The following is a 21110-nucleotide window of genomic DNA, read 5'->3' on the forward strand; positions in this document are numbered from 1 at the left end:
GGTTTCAATGAAGTCCCTCCCCCATCCTTCGAAACTCCAGCGAGTAAATCCCCAGAGCTGTGCTTGGGATGCACATGCTGCCATTGGAGATGGTGGAGTTAGATATGATAACTATATTTACTGAAGATCTAGGCAGGCACCTGAATAGACAAAGCACTTGACGATTAGGGCGGAGCAGTAGAATGGTCAGCAGTGATATGTCGGACAAAAGGGCCTCCTCCTTTGCTTTACTATTCTAACTCCAACAGAGGCAGTCACATGTGCCTAAACTGCTTTATCCCTGGAGGCTGAATTTCTGTCCTCAGGAACCACTGATATCTTTGCCTCATCTCACAGTTTGCCCAGTTCTTGGCCTTAAACTTGAGGGTCACATCAGTTCCCTTGCAAAAAGAGTATATCCTCCGTGTGTTGTTGTGCACCAGTCTGTCCAGGTACCTCCAAGCCACTGGGGGCAGTGTTGCTCTCCTTTCCCACCATTTTGGCTTCCAGCCACAATGTGGAGACCCTCCCCAGAGGCTGCAAGGATACAGCTGGAAGCTGTCGACCTCTTTTCAAAGACTGGCTCCCAACATGGTCCTGTGACCAAGCAGCTGTGAGATCTTACAAAAGGTTCTTTATTTTTGTTCACAGAGGCTACTTAATTGACAACATTTGTAAATACACAAAATAAAAAACATTAATATCTTACCTCACTAGTTTTAATATAGGCAATGACACCTGAGAACCAAAAAAGAGCCAAAATGTGTCAAACTTCATGTGTTTGCATTGACCCCTGCTCACTTGAAAACTTCAAAAGAACTTTATTCCGTTGTTTTGTTGTTCAATTATGCAGGTGTATTTCCATCTTTAAACATAGAACATAGAACAGTACAGTGGGGAAACAAGCCATTCGGCCCACAGTGTGATGCCAAACCACTTAAAAAGCCAATCAAAAACATCCAAACACTGTGTTAGAAACCACATTTTTTAATAACCCTTTTATAAATTTGTACTTTTTAAGGAACTCATGTATTTTTCACACTCACTGGCAGAAAGCGATATAGCAGCTAAACTAATAGCTTATCATCTTCAAAATGCTGTAGGCTGCCAAAGTTAATGTTGACAGCAATCTTTTCCATAGATCCTGCCCAGCCTGCTGAGGTCCTCCAGCATTTTGTGTGTGTTGCTTGGATTTCCAGCATCTGCAGATTTTCTCTCGTTTATTATCTTTCTCATTTTTAATTGACAAAGTATTACCATGTGTTGTAATTGTTTAAATATGTAGCCTATTAATTAATTCATCACCATTCAAGTTATTTTGTTAATCTTATTTTTAAATGATAGATTGTTCAGAAGTATCATTTCTTTTATATCTTTATTCCTTTGTCTCACACCCCTCAGCATTAATTCCCCTCTTAGCATCATTTCTCAGCTCTTTATTTAGTTTGTTTGTATCTGTGTGTTGGTTTGTACGTTAAAATAAATTAAAACTTTGAAATTCAGACTGCTCGCCATTCTTGACTCCTAGAAGAACTCTTAGCATCAGAAATTAAACAGAGATTTAACAACTAACCCCTCCTAACTACACAATGTCCATATCCCTCCATCTTCCCTACATCCATCACCTTATCCAAACATTATCAGACATTTCATCCCTGTATAATTAAATCAAATAAGTATCTTTATTTTGAGTGTCTGATAATTCTTCAGTCGGGTTGACAAGGTGATGCCGTGGTGCCAGATCCAGGAGACACAAGCGATACTACAATCTGGAGCAGAAAACCACCAGGACTGAAGCAGGTTCATAACTTGGAACATCGATCGGCCCCTTTTCCTCCGCACATACTTCAGCAGCTGAAACTTTGCTGGGTCCAGGATCTCAATGAACTGATTGGTAGGAGGTCTGGGAGGGGAGTTGACTGGATTGGAGAGGAAATAGGTTGTAGGGAAGTAAATGGGAAAGGGAGGAGATAGGGGAGCAGACATACAGATATTTAAAGATTGATGAACCCCCTCCGTGACAATGAATTCCAGAGATTCACTGCCTTCTGGCCGAAGATATTCCTCCTGATCTCAGTTTTAAAGGAGTGTCCCTTTATTCTGTGCCTGTGCCTTCAGATCCTTAGCTCTCCCACTGATGGAAACATCCTCCTCATATCCACTCTTTCCGGGCCCTTCAGTGTCACCTGCTTTGGTGGAGTTCATACAGGGTTAAAGTTTGAATCTCCCATCCCTTCACTGAGGCAGTACTTACGTCATATTAGGGAATGTTAGAGAGACCACACCGAGAGCATGGTGCCTCCATTATTTAAAAAAAAGAAGATATACTGGTGTTGGAAGGAGGTAGAAGATGTTCACAAAACTACTTCCTAGGATGGAAGTGTTGTCCCACTACAAATCTCTAAGTAAATTGGATCTGTGTTGTTTGGTGTTTAGACGAATGTGGTGTGATCTTGTATGGGATCCTAACTTTTTTATTTCCTAATTTCTTCAGCCAGAGGGTGGTATATCTGTGGAATTCATCGGGAAGAGGCCAAATCATTGGTTATATTTAAAGCAGAGGGTGATAGGCTCTTGTTCAGTAAGGACATCAAAGGTTGCAGGGAGGCGGGGGAGAGGAGGACGGGATAATTCATTTGACAGGGAAAATGATCGTATGGTGGAGCAGGCTTGATGGGCAGAATGGCCTAATTCTTCTCTAGGTCCTATGGTCCAAGGATGTAGGACAAGGTACTGGTGAGATGTTTTCACCAATGGAAAAGCCTCGATGAGGCACATAGTGGTCTTTTATTTCAGAAACAAGCTTTATTCATGACAATATATATACAATAAGAAAAAAAAGTGAAAAGCTTTTTACATTGTGTAAAATTTTCACTCTGAATGAAGGAGATAGTTGTAATGGAATGGTATGGTAATGCAGTGGTTAGCACAACAGTTTACAGTAGCAGTGACCAGGGTTCAATTCCTGACGCTGTCTGTAAAGAATTTGTACGTTCTCCCTGTGACCATGTGGGTTTCCTCCGAATGCTCTAATTTCCTCCCATAGTCTAAAGACGTACTGTTTGGTAGCTGAATTGGTCGTTGTAAATTGTCCCGTGATTATGCTGGGATTGAATTGAGGGATCGCTGGGCGGCGCATCTCGAAAGGCCAGAAGGGTTTGCTCCACACTGTACCTCAGTAAATAAATCAACAAACGGAGGTGTTAGAGATTTCCTCTTGTAGAGGATGGTGAGTTGCTGGAATTCACTACCCAAGAGGGCGATGGAGACTGGATCACTGGGGGTATTCAAGGAGGAAGCAGTTAATTTTTTTGAAAGATCAAAGAATTTATGGTGATGTAAAACAGTCAGGGAAGCGGAGATCTGAGCTACACCAATCATACTGAACGCCGGGACAGGCTTGATGGGCTGAAGGGCCAACTCCTGCTCCGATCTTCTTGTTACTCATCAACCTGAAAGATCAACAGAGCCACACCCTGGACTTTGTGCTCAAAGTAACGTCATTACAGGTTGGGACGTGGGAGTTCAAAGGTCAATTCCGGCATCATCTGCAAAGGGTCTGTAGAATATCTGGGTTTTCCCTGAGTGCTCCAGTTTCCTCCCACAGTCCCAAGACATATAGGTAGATTAACTGGTCATTGTAAATCATCCTGCGATCAGGTCAGGTTTAAATTGGAGTTGTCAGTGGTTTCTGGGTCAGCGAGGCTCAGAGGGCTGGAAGGGCCTATTCCGTGCTGCGTCACTAAATAAATAAATCTCTGGACCGGGTCTCAAATTCACGACACTCTGACTCAGAGCTTAGTGTGCTGCCCATTCAGCTACAGGTAACCGGATCCCGTCTGATCTGTATCACTGAGGGAAGAAAGGGGCTCGATTTGCTGTTGCTGGTTTGTTATGTTGCTGTTGATATTGTTGCTGGTGTTAGTCATAGAACACTACAGCACAGAAACAGGCCCTTCAGCCCATCCAGTCAATGCAAGACCAGGAATCTGCCTAGTCCCATTGACCTGCACCCGGATCAAGGGCTTTCAATCCATGTACCTATCCAAATCTTTCTTAACTGTTGAAATCAAAACCTAAATCGAAATTCTATCTGCCATTTTTCAGTCCATTTTCCAACTGGTCCAGATCCTGCAAACTTTGATAGTCTTCCTTGCTGTTCACTACACCGTAATCTTGGTGTCATATGTAAATTTGCTGATCCAGTTTAGCACATTATGATGACACAAAGCTGGGTGGCAGTGTGAAATGTCAGGAGGATGTTATGAGAATGCAGGGTGATTTAGACAGGTTGGGTAAGTGGGCAAATGCATGGCAGATGCAGATTAATGTGGATAAACGTGAGATTATCCACTTTGGTGGCAAGAACAGGAAGGCAGATTACTATGTAAATGGTGTCAAGTTAGGAAAAGGGGAAGTGCAACGAGATCTAGGTGTTTTTGTACATCAGTCAATGAAAGCAAGCATGCAGGTACAGCAGGCAGTGAAGAAAGCTAATGGCATGCTGGCCTTTATAACAAGAGGAATTAAGTATATGAGTAAAGAGGTTCTTCTGCAGCTGTACAGGGCCCTGGTGAGGCCCCGCCTGGAGTATTGTGTGCAGTTTTGGTCTCCAAATTTGAGGAAGGACATTCTAACTATTGAGGCAGTGCAGCGTAGGTTCACAAGATTAATTCCTGGAATGGCTGGACTGTCATATGTTGAAAGGTTGGACTGACTGGGCTTGTATACACTGAAATTTAGGATGAGAGGGCATCTGATTGAAACATATAAGATTATTAAGGGATTGGACACGCTGGAGGCAGGAAGCATGTACCCGCTGATGGGTGAGTCCAGAACTAGAGGCCACAGTTTAAGAATAAGGGGTAGGCCATTTAGAACAGAGACGCAGAAAAACTTTTTCACCCAGAGAGTGGTGGATATGTGGAATGCTCTGCCCCAGAAGGCAGTGGAGGCCAAGTCTCTGGATGCATTCAAGAAAGAGTTAGAAAGAGCTCTTATAGATAACAGGGTTGAGGGATATGGGGAGAGGGCAGGAACAGGGTACTAATTGTGTATGATCAGCCATGATCACAGTGAATGGCAATACTGGCTAGAAGGGCCGAATGGCCTACTCCTGCACGTATTGTCTATTGTCTATTATTAGCCGGATTGTTAACATAGATGACAAACAATGATGGAAGCAGCTCCAATCCCCACGGCACCACAACAGTCACAGTCAGACGCAACCATCATACAAACATTCTCTCAGCTTCTCCTGCGAAGCCAATGAATAATCCAAAATATTACCTTTTCACGAATTCCAAGCAACTGAACTTTTCTTGACCAACCATCCATGTAGGACCTTGTCAAAAGCCTGACAACATTCTCTTCATCAATACTTCTGGTATCTTTCTCAAAACATCTATGTGATTGGTTAGACATGACTACCATGCACAAAGCCATGTTGACAATTCCTAATCAGACCTTTATCTATACAAATATATGCAAATCCTGTCCTTTAAAATACCTTCCAAATACTTTCCCAATACTGATGCTAGATTCACCAGCCTATAATTTCCTGATTTATTCTTAGAGTCTCTCTTAAAAAAAAATCAGCCATACTCCAACCCTCCAGCTCTCCACCCCTGGATGAAGATGTTTTAAATATCTCTGCCAGGGCCTCTGCAGCTTCTGTACTAGTCTCCAAAGGGTCCAATGCAACATCAATGCCCTGGGGATCTATTAATCCTAACTTGCCTCGGGACAGCAAACACCTCCTCATCTGTAATCTGCAAATGGTCCATGACCTCGCTAGACTCTGTGGTTCTTTGAGGTTGTTGTAGCTGGGGGAGGTCGTGGGGATAAGCTCCCACTACCTGTTAAATGCTTTCAATGGAGTGCATCTCAACCAGCCTCTGAGAAACAAGCCCATCTCTTGGCCTTCACGTGTGGTTTAGCTACTAATCCCAGCAGAACTGATTCTACTGACAGGAGAAGGCCAAAGGCGGGTTACTGGTGTCTTAAAACTAGCTGTTTCAGGCAGACGGGGCGGTCAGCTGTGGTTGGCAGCTCACTTAGGAAAACACTGATCTCAGATCTTCATTTCCTTGTTGCTATACCCACTCACGGGGAAGGATTCGAGAGTAAACTTTGAAGAAAAGTCCAGAGCTGGAGTCCCTAAGGCAGTCCTGCACTGAGTTCAATGCTGAATGGCATCTCCTGCGATGTCGCTGGTACCAAACTGCAGGTCTCGGTCTTTCCTTTGGATTCATCAGTTCCGTGGAGAATGGGCAACAACCTGCTCTCCATATCACACTGCCTTGTGTACCATGTAGACAGCTGGGATGCAGTATCCAATGTTGACAGTGGCCAATGGAGGGCCTCAGTTACTATCTGTGTCCCTCTCCTGTGTAAATGCAGATGCCAAGAATCCATTTAAAATCTCCCCATATCTCTGACATTGCCACACAAGATGAGCTCACCAGTCTGTTCTCACAGAGTACTGCCATCACATTTTCCATGACGAGTAATCCTACCCTTCCTCCTTTAACCCCTCCCAACCTGTCAATCTGAAACTACCGATCTCCGTTACATTGAGCTACCAGTCCTGCCCTCACTACAATGTCATAATTCCACATGCTGATCCATGCCCTAAGCTCATCCACCTTTCCTACAATACCCCTTGCATTGAAATAAACAACAATTGTCTCACCGTGCTCAACCTTTTGATTCCTGACTTTGTACGTAGGCTGAACATCCTTCCCCACAACCTCTCTGTTCTGGTGCTGTGGTTCCCATTCTCTGAAACTCTAACTTAAACTCCCCACCACGCAGCACAAGCAAATGCTCCCAGTGGGAAATTAGTCCCCTCCACTTCAAGTGCGAACTGTCCCTTCTCTGCAGGTTCCACCTTTCTTCGAAGAGAGCCCAATGATCCAAAAATTTGAAGCCCTCTCTGCTGCACCAGCTCCTCAGGCATGATAAACTGTATGATCTTCCTGTTTCTGGCCTCTTTGGCAAGTGGCACGAGTAGCAATCTTGTAATCACATCCATGGAGGCCCTATCCTTTAACTTAACATTTACAGTGGCATGCAAAAGTCTGGGCACCCCTGGTCAAAATTTCTGTTACTGTGAATAGCTAAGCGACTAAAAGATGACCTGATTTCCAAAAGGCATAAAGTTAAAGGTGACATGTTTCTTTACTATTTTAAACAAGAATTCTTTTTATTTCCATCTTTTACTTTCAGAATAACAAAAAAGGAATAGGGCCTGAAGCAGAAGTTTGGACACCCTGCATGCTCAGTACTTAATAACACCCTCTTTGGCAAGTACCACAGCTTGTAAACGTTCTCTGTCGCCAGCTAAGAGACTTTAAATTCTTGTTTAGGGGATTTTCCCCCACTTTTCCTTGCAAAAGACTTCTGGTTCTGTGAGATTCTTGGGTTGTCTTGCAAGCACTGCTCTCTTGAGGCTTATCCACAGAATTTTGATGATGTTTAGGTCGGGGGACTGTGAGGGCCATGGCAAAACCTTCAGCTTGTGCCTCTCGAGGTAGTCTATTGTGGATTTTGAGGTTGATCAGGATCATTATCCTGTTGCAGAAGCCATCCTCTTTTCATCTGCAGTTTTCTTTTAGAGACAGTGTGATGTTTGCTTCCAGAATTTGCTGCTATTTAATTGAATTCATTCTTCCCTCTACCAGTGAAATGATCCCCATGCCATTGGCTGTAAAACAAGCCCAAAGCATGATTGATCCACCGCCATGCTTAACAGTTGGAGAGGTGTTCTTTTCATTAAATTTTGCACCCTTTTTTCTCCAAACATACCTGTGCTCATTGCAGCCAAAAAGTTATATTTTAACTTCATCAGACCACAGAGCTTGTTTCCAAAATGCGCTAGGCTTGTTTAGATGTTCCTTTGCAAACTACTGATGCTGAATTTTGTGGTGAAGCTGCAGGAAAGGTTTTCTTCTGATGACTCTTACATGAAGATCATATTGGAGCAGATGTTGCTGCATGGTAGCGACCACTCCAGGGTCTGCTGAATCTTCCTGAAGGTCTTTTGTAGTCATATGGAGGATTTGATTTCCCTTTCTAGCAATCCTATGAGCAGTTCTCTCAGAAAGTTTTCTTAGTCTTCCAGACCTCAGCTTGACCTCCACCGTTCCTGTTAACTGACATTTCTTAATGACATTACAAATTGAGGAAATGGTTACCTGAAACCCCTTTGCTAACTTCTTATAGCCTTCTCCTTCTTTGTGGGCATCATTTATTTTAAGTTTCAGAGTGCTAGGCAGCTGCTTAGAGGAGCCCATGGCTGCTGATTGTTGGGACAAGTTTGAGGAGTCAGGGTATTTAAAGATTTGAAATTTGCATCACATGACCATTCCTAATGATGACTGTGAACAAGTCGTAGCCCTAACAAGCTAATTGAGGCCTGAGACCTTGGTGAAAGTTATCCGAGAGCTCAAATCTCTTGGGTGCCCAAACTTTTGCATGGTACTCCTTTCCTTTTTCTCACTCTAAAATTGTCCAAAAAGTAAACTAATTTTGCTTAAAATGTTAAAAAGCATGTTTCATCTTTAACTTTATGACTTTTGGACATCAGTTCATGTTTGACTCACTTAACTATTCAAAGTAACAGAAATTTTGACCAGGGGTGCTCAAACTTTTGCATGCCACTGTAACTCCCAATATTATCCAAAGCAGTATTCCCATAGGTGAGGGAATGGCCACTGGGATACTCTGTACTGGCTGTGTGTCCCCTTTCTCCCTCCTGATGTGTCCTCCAGTTACCTGTGTCCTGCACCTTGGGAGTATGTACACCTCCCTGTTTACAGATGTCCAGACTAAACATTGCTCTGAGAAGGAAATTTTGTTTTTACATGGCCTGAAAACTGCACAGCTCTTCAAATGATTGTTTTACCCTTACAATTACTATAAATATGCAGAATGAAAATTGAACAATTACATACTATTTATTAATTGAAATTAATTAAATGAAATACAGTACAAGAAAGAAAATCTTCCATATTTTGTGAAGATTTTCTGTTCTGTCTTTACTTCAGCCATGTGGCAATGACGGCTATGTGCATGGGAACATTTCAGTCACTGTGCTGCTGTGCATCTTAGAGGAAACAGTGCCCCTCAGATTCCCAAGTGATCCAGATTTCATCCAGTTCCACCTCCAGCTCCCTAACACTGTCAGAAGCTGCAGCTGGAAGACATCTTGCAGTTGAAGACATCAGGGACACTGGAGAATTCCCTGCCTTCCCACATCCTGTAAAGAAACATTCCATGATGCTGATTGGCATTGCCCCTACTCTGAATGTGCAATAAGGAATAAAGAAGGAATAAATAACCAAAAAATGTCTTCCTACAGCCTCTGCTTCTTCTTGCCAAAGCCTCAACTCCCCACTCTGACACTGGCCCACTCATACATTGTCATCGTGGGCGATGTTCCCCTTAATTTGTAATGTCCAGTGTGCGCAAAATTCTTGTGCTGTGCAATATTTTGTCCAGTGACGACAAGATATACACACTGAATAATTTCTTCAGTAAGCTAGATCTAAAATCTGCAGACAAATCATCACAAACTCCATGTTGTCAACACTGTCTCCATCAAAGACCAGAAAAGGAAATGTAATCATGTACAATCATGAAATATACTAAACATGCCAACAGGTCAGGGTGACAACCCTTTGTGCACAGTTTAAATTCCTTTGTGCGCTGGTATCAAAAGATGTGTGTGTGCACATCTTAAAGGGAACAATGATTGTGGGGAAGCTATGTTGGCATAGGAATGTGAGGCAAATTATGGGTTTCCCCCAGCACATCCTTAGGTTGTTACCTATTAATGCAAATGATGCATTTCAGTGTGCTTTGATGTATACGTGATAAAGAAGTGAATCTGGATCTGACTTGTTGACTAAGTCCATCAAGCTCCTACGGAGCTGAGTGCTATGGGATGTTAAACCTGGGTCTCCGACAGGTGGCCATGGTCAGCAGCAGGCAGTGGGCTCCACATCCAGGGAGTTGAAGGGAAACCTCTTGTCCTGTTACGTGGCAGGAGCTTTGCCAATTTCTGCTGCTGATCCTGTGTTGTGTGCCTGTTGTAGGACATACGGACCACGGCACAGGGTTAATCGTGAGCCCTAGCGCAAAATGGAGTCACAGGCATTGTGCGTGGTCTAGTGCAGGCACTTCCACAATGTTTTATTTTATGTCTGGGTGTTGGAGGGAAGAGACACGGATGATGTGCGGGATGGGGCTTGGTGAGTAATGGAGATAAAAGATGCTGACAGACCCTCCAAAGGTTCATTTATTATCAGCTCTGAGATTCATCTTCTCCAGACAGTCACAAAACAAAGCAAACCATGGAAGTTATTCAAAGAAAAACATCACCCCCCCCACACAAAAAAATTACAGATCATCCCAAATGAAATCGTGTAACAGCAACAAGAGCATCACCCATGGACACCTTATCCATCAGTGATGAGCGACTGGTGATCACCCACGGACACCTTATCCATCAGTGACGAGTGACTGGTGATCACCCACGGACACCTTATCCATCAGTGACGAGCGACTGGTGATCACCCACAGACACCTTATCCATCAGTGACGAGTGACTGGTGATCACCCACGGACACCTTATCCATCAGTGACGAGTGACTGGTGATCACCCACGGACACCTTATCCATCAGTGACGAGCGACTGGTGATCACCCACGGACACCTTATCCATCAGTGACGAGCGACTGGTGATCACCCACGGACACCTTATCCATCAGTGACGAGTGACTGGTGATCACCCACGGACACCTTATCCATCAGTGACGATCGACTGGTGATCACCCACGGACACCTTATCCATCAGTGACGAGCGACTGGTGATCACCCACGGACACCTTATCCGCCAGCAATAGGCAGGTAGTCGGCACTGATCACTCGCTGACTTTCTGCATTCGCTTTGATGCCTGTATCATCCTCAATGCTTTAATTGGCGAAATGGAGTCTATCATGGACTCGCCTCATCTCCAAACTTCACCATGAGGCTGACCTCACTCGTCTCTTGCTATGTGCTTGGAGACAGCAGAGTGGTAGAGCACTCAATCGATCTCCAAACTGCGAAAACTTTTCCAGAAACACATTAAAGATAAAGGAAGATGTACAAGAAGTGAAATAAACAGTTTTGTGGATGTCACGGTGGGGGGGGGGAATTCATGGTTCACCGACCCCATCTTGACCTTCAAGTTTATGATCAGAATTATACATCCACAGTACAGACATGACAAGCATACTTCAACATGAACTTAACGAGGTGTAAATTATACATCCCTGTGTAACAAAACTAAACTTGACACATCTTGATATGGTAGTAGTCTTGAAGTCAGAGGAAGACGAATGTGTTGCGCAGTTAACGTCTGTGGGCACACATATGTCATCTGAGGCTGAAGTCCGAAGCGTAGATATGGTCGCAGATGGGGCAAGGAGCTCTGCCTGTTGGGGCAGGAGCAGTCACCTTCCCATGGCTTTCTTGACTCGCCTTGAGGCGCTGCCTGCGCCAGTTGGCTTGGAAGTTGTTTGCTGCCTTGGAGCATTGATTGCGCCACTTGGACCGATCAGCAGCAGTGTGTTCAAGATCGCGGGGCTGGAGTTTGGCCCACTTAAGATTTGACTTGATGTTGTCCTTGTACCTCTTCCTTGGGCGACCTTGGGCACGATTGCCCTGCTCCAGTTCTCCGTAGAACAACTGGCGCGGCATTCTGGACTCATCCATGCGGATCACATGGCCGGACCATTTGAGCTGAGTCTTCAAAACCTTGGCTTCAATGCTTGTGGAACTGGCTCGGTCCAGGTCTGTCAGGTTGGAGATACAGTCTTGCCAGCAGATTCGCATGATTGATCGCAGAGCACGATTGTGGAATTGTTCAAGCTGTTTGACGTCTCTGAGATACAGTGTCCAGGTTTCACAGCCAGATAGAAGTGATGGACCACATCAGCATTGTAAACGTTCAGTTTAATGGAGAGGTGAATGTCTTTGTGCTGCAGGACTTTGACCCGGAGCCTTCCGAGTGCGTGGCTTGCTTTCTGGATCCTTGATGTGATTTCTTTATCAAAGGCACGGTCGCTGGAGATGGTACTCCCCAGGTATTTGAAGATGTCAATGTTCCATAGCTGTGTGTCATCGATGGTGATGCATGGCTTTGGCGGGGCGCTGTTAGGTGCAGGCTGCAGGAGGACCTCTGTAGGTGGTCCTCTTGGTGCAGCATGAGTGCGCAGTCATCTGCAAAGAGCGCTTCTATGAACAGCTTTCGCAGGGTCATTGTGTGTGCTGCAAGGCGACATAGGTCAAAGAGTGACCCATCCAGACGGTATTTGATATAAATGCCCAGGTTTAGGTCTTTGACAGCATGCATTGGTACCTGAGTGAAAAAAAGGTTGAAAAGTACTGGTGCAAGCGCACAGCCCTGCTTAACGCATTTGGAGATGTCAAATTTCTCACTAAGTTCATCAGCTGACAGAATCTCTCCAGTCATGTTGTCGTGGAAGAGGTGTATGAGGTTGATGAACTTTGGAGGGCAGCCAAGTTTCCCGAGGATGATCCACAAGGCTTCTCTGTTGACAGTATCAAATGCTTTACTCAGATCAATGAAGACAAAGTACAAGTTCATGTTCTGCTCCAGGCATTTCTCCTGCATTTGTCTAACAGCGAAGATCATATCCATAGTACTGCATTTAGGCCGAAAGCCGCATTGCGTTTCTGGGAGGTTTCCTTCGGATACTGTTAAAACAAGTCTATTGAGGATGATGCGAGTCAGGATTTTGCCGGAAAGTAGGGAGATGCCCCGGTAGTTCCCACAGTCTGTGCGCGGGCCTTTGTTTTTGTATAGGGTGAATATTGCAGTATCCCAAAGGTCGGGTGGCATTACTTCCTCTTCCCAGATATTGACCAGGACGTCCTGCAATGCTTCGAGTGACTCCTGGTTGAGGGCTTTGTACAGTTCTGCAGGAATGCCATCCTTGTCTGGTGCTTTGCCACAGCTCAGCTGTTTGCTGGCTGTGCTGACCTCGGTCAGGGAGAGGGGGGGATGTTGAGGTGCTCATGGACTGGGCTCTGGGGAATCTGGTCGAGTACTGACTGGTCAACAGTGGAGGGGCGGTTCAGGAGCTGACTGAAGTGTTCCTCCCAGCCGGTGTTGATGCCCTTTTTGTCCTTGATAAGCGAGGATCCGTCTGCAGAAAGCAGAGGAGCTATGCTTGACCTTGAGGGACCAAAGACAGACTCGATGGCATTGAAGAACTGCTTGGTGCTGTTTGTGTCAGCATAGTGCTGAACCTCATCCGCCTTCTTATTCCACCATGTGTTGCACGCTATACGGATTTCCCTTTGAGCGAGTGCCTAATAGGACTTGAATCTGTCCTGTTTGCAGGTGGAGTTCGGGTCATCCTGCCATTCTTTGAATGCCTTGTTCTTCTTGGTGAGTAGGTCATTGATGATGGCGCTATTCATATTGAACCAATCTTGGTGGGGGCACTTTCTGAGGCCTAGGGTTGATTTTGCCGTTTCAGTTATAGCATTTTGAAGTGGCTCCATTTCTGGATTGGGTTACCCGTGAGTGGCTGGTTTGTTGATAGTTTCTATTTAAGAGTATTTTGAAATTCGCATAGACACGGAGGATGCTGAAGTTTGGAGGTGTTAAAGGATGGCTGTACTGCCTTTGGACGCTTTTTGTGAGATTGAATGATGTGTAGCTTGAGGGTGGTGCGGAGGAGTCTGTGGTCCGTCCAACACTCTGCTCCTCGCATGGCTCAAGTAATGACTATGTCTCGAATGTCACGTTGACGGGCAATGACATAATCGATCAGATGCCATTGTTTGGATCTAGGGTGCATCCATGTTGTCTTGAATTTGTTGGCCATTCTGAACACTGTGTTCGTGATAGTGAGGTCATACTCTTCACATTTGCTGAGAAGCAGAAGGGCATTGCTGTTCATCTTCCCGACTCCGTGTCTGCCAAGCACTCCACTCCACTGATCATGGTCTTGGCTGACTTGGGCATTGAAATCTTCCAGAAAGATCAGCTTATCACTGGCTGGCACTGAGCGCAGGATGGAGTCAAGGTCGGCGTAAAACTGCTCTATGGTTTCAGTAGGGCTGGTCAGGGTGGGGGCATAGGCACCAGTGATAGTTGCATGTCAGTTTTGGTTGAGGGGCAGACGTAGCTTCATCAATCTTTCGCTGATGCCAACAGGCAGGTCAGGGAGCTGTTTCATCAGGGTACTACTTATGGCGAAGCCCACTCTGTGGATCCTGTCTTCGTTCTGCGCCCTTCCTCTCTTGGAGAAGTCATAGCCACTGGCAAGCTCAGTGATGGATCCCTCATCTGCAACCCTGGTTTCGCTCAGCACTGCAATGTCAATATTGCAGCAAGCAAGTTCTTTGTCAATGAGATTTGTTCTCCTTTCAGCTCTTGCAGTGTTTTCCTTATCCATTAAGGTGCGAATGTTCCATGCTCCTATACGGAGAATCTTTTTCCTTTGATTTTGATTTTGACCGCAATGATTGGGTGATCCATCAGTCGTGGTTAACTGGCCGGATGATCTTGGGCAGGCGATGTTTAGGACACCTTTTCTAGGCCCCTCCCTGATCACAAGGTGGGCAGCGCTGTCCTAAAAAGGGCTGCCCAGTCATCCTGGATGCTGCCAGACTCCCCTAATGCCCTGGGTTCAGGGGAAAACGAACATCTGTCCAAGGGCTGCCTACGTGCAGGTTTGCAACTGCAACCCAGTGGTCACCTCCACCTGTTGGTTCTCTGCTCTCCCATCGCCGTAGGGCTTTTGAAAGAGAAAAAAGACGAAGATGCACAACACAAGGACCTGTGCGTGAAAGATATTATAGTGAAAAAGCCTTAGCATGGAGACAGTCCCACTTTCTCAGCCTCGGAGGTCAGGACCCACTGGCATGAAGATCGATACAGATGGTGGCCTCTTTGGCTGCAGGAGTTGCTGGACAACAGATTGATGAATTCCTCCCTATTGACCGCCTACGGGAATCCGGCTCCGGATTTCTGTTCAGGGTTTACTCTCATAGCCTTTTCCATGATTGGGTGTGGCCGCAAGGCAGCAGAGGTTTTAAAATCAGAGTTTTCCTTCTCCTAGGTAGGCAGTTGACCAGGTCTAATGAGCCCCACCTGCCCGAAGCATCTCGTTTTAACGCACCAGAGACCCACCTTTGCCCCTTCTCCCGTTGGTAGGAACAGTTCCGCCACGTGAAGGCCGGGAGCTCGACTCGGTTGAAAGAGGCTATTTGAGACGCAAGCCATGTGGAAGCACTTTATAGGTAGTGAGAGCTTATCCTCATTACCACCTCCGGCTATGTCACCCTTGGAAACCACATCTTGGTATATTCAACAATAATAAACAGGAATTAGACAGGCAGAGAATAGAGGAATATGGGCCACATGCAAGCAAGTTAGATTCATTTGGATTGGTATCATGGTTAGCACAGATATGGTGGGCTGAAGGGCCTGTTTCGGTGCCAAACTGAGTTCGATGACACTGAGTCCATGTTGACCATGAGATGTTGATTTAAACCAGTCTGAGATGGAGAGTGCCAACACAAACCAGAAACAGATAAAGGTGACGATGATGAACCAGCTTGGTCTCCTCTCAGCTTCTCTGCAGGGAGTTCACAACCTGGGGGAGATGTGAGCCTGTACCTCGGCTCAGAAGAAGGCAGGGATTGTCATTGCTCTGGCCTGGATATTTTGCTTTCGGATGCTGACACAGATGTCAGGAAGATGGTTGGGGGATGTCTCTTTCTGGCACATGTAAAGTACAGAAATGCCCAACCTCGAAAGGACCAACGGCTGGCTGTCCTTCAGCAGCTCCCACCAATGCTGAAGGACACAGAGACGTTTGGTAAAGGAAATGATTAAAACTCAAGGAGCTGATATTTTATATGTATATGTACATTCACTGGGTAGACTGTAAATATAGGGGACAAGCTCTCCTCTACAATCACTCTGAGCACCAGTGCCCCACAAGGCTGTGTACTCAGCCCCCTGCTGTACTCACTGTACACCCATGATTGTGTAGCCAAGTTTCCATCAAACTCAATATATAAGTTTGCTGATGACACCACAATTGTGTGCCGTATCTTGGGTCCGAGTACAGAGAGCAAATTAAGAACCTGGTGGCATGGTGGGAAGACAATAACCTATCTGTCAACAACAGTAAAACGAAGGAATTGGTTGTTGACTTCAGAAGGAGTAGCAGAACGCATGACCCCATCTACATTGTTGGTGCGCAGGTGGAACAGGTCAAAAGCTTTAATTTCTTCAGGCTGTGTATCACAAATGACTTGACTTGACTTGGTCTAACCAAGCAGAGTCCCCTGCCAAGAAGGCCCATCAGCGCCTTTACTTCCTGAGAAAGCTGAAGAAATTTGGCCTGTCCCCTAAAACCCTCACTAATTTTTATAGATGCACTGTAGAAAGCATTCCTCTAGGGTGCATCACAACCAGGTATGGAAATTGTCCTGTCCAAGACCGGAAGAAGCTGCAGAAGATCGTGAACATAGCCCAGCACATCACACAAACCAATCTTCCATCCTTGGACACACTTTACACCACACGCTGTCGGAGCAGTGCTGCCAGGATAATCAAGGACATGACCCACCCAACCAGCACACTTTTTGTCCCTCTTCCCTCCGGGAGAAAGTTCAGAAGCTTGAAGATTCATGTGGTCAGATTTGGGAATAGCTTCTTTCCCACTGTGATAAGACTGCTGAACGGATCCTGACCCGGAACTGGGCTGTACCTTCCAAATATCCAGACCTGACTTGCACTAACTTACTTTCCCTTTTCTATTTTCTAATTATGATTTATAATTTAAATTTTTATTATATTTACTTCAATTTGTACTCCAGGGAGCACGAAGCACAGAATGAAATATCGCTGTGATGATTGTACGTTCTAGTATCAATTGTTTGGTGACAATAAAGTAAAGTATAAGCATCATCTTCAAAATATTACATATTGCAGAAAGGCTCCTGCAGATCGGATGGAAACAAACATGACCGATTTACGTGAGACAGAAGGTAAGGTAGTCCTGACTTGTCAACTTGACATCAGTATTTGGGAAAATGTTGGGATATATCAAGTACGCAATATTATTCTGGTGGAAAATAAGCAGAACTGGAAAGGGTCATCAGGAAAGGGAAATCAGATGTTTCCAGCAGACAATGTACCATAAAGTTGGCTGTTTGCCCATCTTTGTTTGTGTCTCACTGATTCTGTTGTGTTTCTTTCTATCTACTGTGAATACCCTCAAGGAAATGAATCTCAAGGTAGAACATTGTGACATAGAACACAGAACATAGAAATTTACAGCACTTTACAGGCCCTTCAGCCCATTATGTTGTGCAGACCACGTAACCTACTCTAGACACTCCCTAGAATTTCCCTAGTGCATAGCCTAAGCTCCATGTACCCTTAAGAGCTCTTAAGAGACTCTGTTGTATCCACTTCCACCACCACTGCTGGCAGTGCCGTCTGTGCACCCACCACTATCTGTGTGAAAAACTGACCCCTGATATACCCTCGGTACCTATTTCCAAACATCTTAAAACTATGCCCACTCAGGTTAGCCATTTCAACCCTGGGGAAAAGCCTCCGTCTATCCACATGATCAATGATCCTTATCATCTTATACACCTCCAACAAGTCACCTCTTATCCTCCGTCACTCCAAGGAGAAAAGGCCAGGTTCACTCAACCTATTCTATTAAGGTACACCCTCCAATTCAGGCACCAATCTTGCAAGTATATGGACTTTGATAATATATTTACTTTAACCTTTGAAATTGAACTTACCATTGGATGTGGTGTTTAAAGTCTCAGACAGGTTCCTGAACAAGTTTACAGCTCATTGGAATTGTGGGGAACCTGATGAATGAGGATTCACAAATGATATTCAGAATCATCTTTGACTTCTGTTAATCTACATAATCTTAATCTACATATCTCTTAGTCTGCATAAAATAAAGTAATTGACATTCATACAGGAAAACCCAGGGGATTGCAACTACTTGGAATTCGCTGTTTCTTTCATTAGAAATTGTGAATTTTTCGATATTAAAGGGAAACAAGCGGGTACATCAGGCATGATTGTTCTTTTTTTCAGTATTTTTATTACATTTTAAATACGTACACATAGCAATCATAATAGTACAAAGAGAGTGGGATTACATTATTGGTAATTAACACATGTGAATATAAACTACAGGTAACAAGATATACTTAGCCTCCCAAACTCTTAATATAAACATGATATGAAAAAATGAAAAGATGTCAAAGAAAAACTCAAATTGAAATATCGAAAACTAAAATAAACGGAACTAAACAAGACTAAACTAAACTACACAAAGCTGGGCTGTTTTATTACATTGGATGTAATCATTAATGTCGTCAACTCCACTCCTCTACCTATATTTAAGTTTAATACAAAGGAATCAAAAAAAGTCAAGTTACATTCTATGAAAGTGTTGAATAAAAGGCCAAGTTTTTTCAAATTTAACAAAAGGATGAAAAGTAACATTTCCAATTTTTTCTAAGTTTAAACAAGATATAGTTTGGAAAAGCCATTGAGATATAGTCGGAGGATTAATCTCTTTCCAATTCAATAAGATGGATCTTCTAGCCATTAATGTAGCACATGCAATCATCCGACGAGCTGAAGAGGGTAAATCCCTTTGAAGAGGGAACTGGGCAAATGCTCGTATTATTTTTGCACAAGAAACTCATGTGAGGAAAGAGGATAATCAGCATTTTTTTTAGGTTTTGGAAGGACCAACAATACCATTTGAACTCTCTGGCTAAACTGTAAGCAGTTTCTATTTTTATTATTAGCCCAACATTTATATCTTGGATTAAACTGATATATCATACCCTTTCGAATTCGGTACTTACCAATAATCTAAGATCTCCCTTTTTTCAGTTGTTTCGTGCTACTAGGCAAGGTTGTCCTCTTAGTCTATTGCTATTTGATATTGCTCTGGAACCTTTAGCTTTTGCTATTCGCGACTCACCTGATATACTTGGCATTACCTGTGGGAATGGGACACTTAAGTTATCACTATATGCAGATGATTTCCTACTATAGATTTCTAATCATGTGAAATCCATTCCTGCAGTTATATCCCTGCTCGCTCAGGTCAGTAACTTTTCTGGTTACAAACTGAGTCTTAATAAGAGTGATCACTTCCCATTCAATATGCAGGTTCCCATTTATAGACATTTACCATTCAGATTAGTTACAGACTATTTAACTTATCTGGGTGTGAAAATTACTAAAAAGCACAAGGATTTATTTAAGGTTAATTGTTTATCTTTAATATACCAGTTTAAACAATTGCTCCCTAAATGGTCCTTACTGTCTTTATCACTGATTGGTCTAATCAATGATATTAAGATGATTATTCTACCTAAATTTTTATATCTTTTTCAAGTGGTCCCAATCTTTAGTTCTAAATCCTTTTTTGATATTATTGACTCTAAAATTTCTTCATACATAAGGCAGAATACAAATCCTAGGTTAAATAAAAAATACTTACAGAAGCCTAAAAAGGATGGTGGTTTGGCATTGCCGAATTTAAGATTTTTTACTGGGCAAGTAATATCCGATATTTAATATTTTGGACACAGGATTTGGATATAATTCCAAGGCCACAATGGGTTAACCTTGAATGTAAATCCGTACAAAGGTTTTCATTGGTTTCCATTTTAGGGACTTCGCTTCCCTTTGTTTTTTTCTAACTTGAACAAACAAATGGTTAATCCAATAATTAAATATACATTACGAATATGGTTTCAGTTTGGTAAATGTTTTGGCTTGAGCAAATTTATTCTATCAAGCCCTATTATATCTAATTTTGTTTTCAACCCTCTGTTATGGATCAAACCTTAATTTGCCCAGGCATGATCTAAGGGAATGACAGAGCAATAATGGAGTGAATTCAGTAACTTTCAGTTTCATAATTAATGTGAACCGCACCCTGATGTTTTTTTATTTCCTGTCGATGTTTGTTCCTGTCTCCAGTGTCCAGTCCGCTCGGTGCTCGCCAGTGGGTGTCTCGATCTCGGCGGGTTTGAGGTGTCGGTCGGAGTAACCGGAGACTCTGGAAACGTCCCTCAGTACACTGGGAGTTTCGGCTCCTGCTCAGCTCCCGGACGTGTGGTCACTCGTTCTCCAGTTTGTGTTCGCTGTGGCTCACGAAGGTGAGGGTGAGGGGCCGGGGCCGGGATGCGGGGTGGTTCACAGAGGACGTGGGAAGTCAGAAGTCAGCTCACTTTGGGAATGTTCTCAGCTTTCCCGGAGTCATTGACGATGTTCGGCGGAGCAGAAACGTCTTGTGGGGGACGTGGTCTTTCTGAACTCCGTCTGTGTCAGAGAGAGAGAGAGGGGTTGGTGTTCGTGATATTGTTCAGATCAGAGCCACAGGATGACGGAGCAGTAAACGAGGCCTCTCTGCTCGTCGTCAGGGTTTATTACTTTAGAGTGTGGGTGTCACTAGATTTATTGGGGAGCCCCTTTGGGACTGTGGAATTGACAGTATTGGCTGTTGCTCTTAAAGTATGAGTTGTGAATGCAAGGCATGCCTGTGAGAAGTGCGTCTTGTACCAGAAGGAGAACTGTACACACTTCACTCATCTACAGGAGCAGGTTGATGTCCAAATTTTACAGCGGGAGTCACGGCTAGAGAACTCTGATGTTTCAGTGAGGTCGGGGGAGCTGTGGTAGCAGTTTTGTGGAGGTTACCCAACTGTAGGTTGAGACTGAGCTCAAGCCCCTCCACTCCATCTGCCAAAAGCCAAATTTCCCAATGATTGAACATTTTAATTCTGATCATCATTCCCGATCTGACATGTTGGTCTTTGGCCTCCTCTTTTGCCACAATGTGGCCATTCAGGGTGGAGGAATAAACCTCTTATTCTGTCTGGATAGTCGCCTGCTTCGCCCCTTTCTCCCATGGTCCACTCTCCTTTCCTATCAGTTTCCTTCTTCTTTAGCACTTTACCTTTTTCACACACCTGGTTTCACCTGTCACCTTCTAGGTAGTCCTCCTTCCCCTCCCCCCTTATA

General features: G+C 44.1%; 1 protein-coding gene and 1 long non-coding RNA gene across 2 annotated transcripts in view; one reads left to right on the forward strand and one right to left on the reverse strand.

Annotated features, from left to right (window-relative positions):
• Positions 1 to 9047: 9047 nt before the first annotated feature.
• Positions 9048 to 20154, reverse strand: LOC132394508 (uncharacterized). The gene is made up of 3 exons (XR_009512344.1): positions 20022 to 20154; positions 17843 to 17914; positions 9048 to 9241 (listed from the first exon to the last, which is right to left on the reverse strand). It is a non-coding gene; the product is annotated as an uncharacterized LOC132394508 (long non-coding RNA).
• The window catches only part of LOC132394507 (uncharacterized), a 34790-nt gene continuing 33755 nt past the window's right edge, over positions 20076 to 21110 (forward strand). The window contains exon 1 of the mRNA XM_059970760.1: positions 20076 to 20245. The gene's annotated coding sequence lies outside the window, so the exon portion shown is untranslated. The remainder of the gene's footprint in view (positions 20246 to 21110) is intronic.

This window comes from Hypanus sabinus, chromosome 5 (assembly GCF_030144855.1).
Source record: "Hypanus sabinus isolate sHypSab1 chromosome 5, sHypSab1.hap1, whole genome shotgun sequence".
Classification (NCBI taxonomy): Eukaryota; Metazoa; Chordata; class Chondrichthyes; order Myliobatiformes; family Dasyatidae; genus Hypanus; species Hypanus sabinus.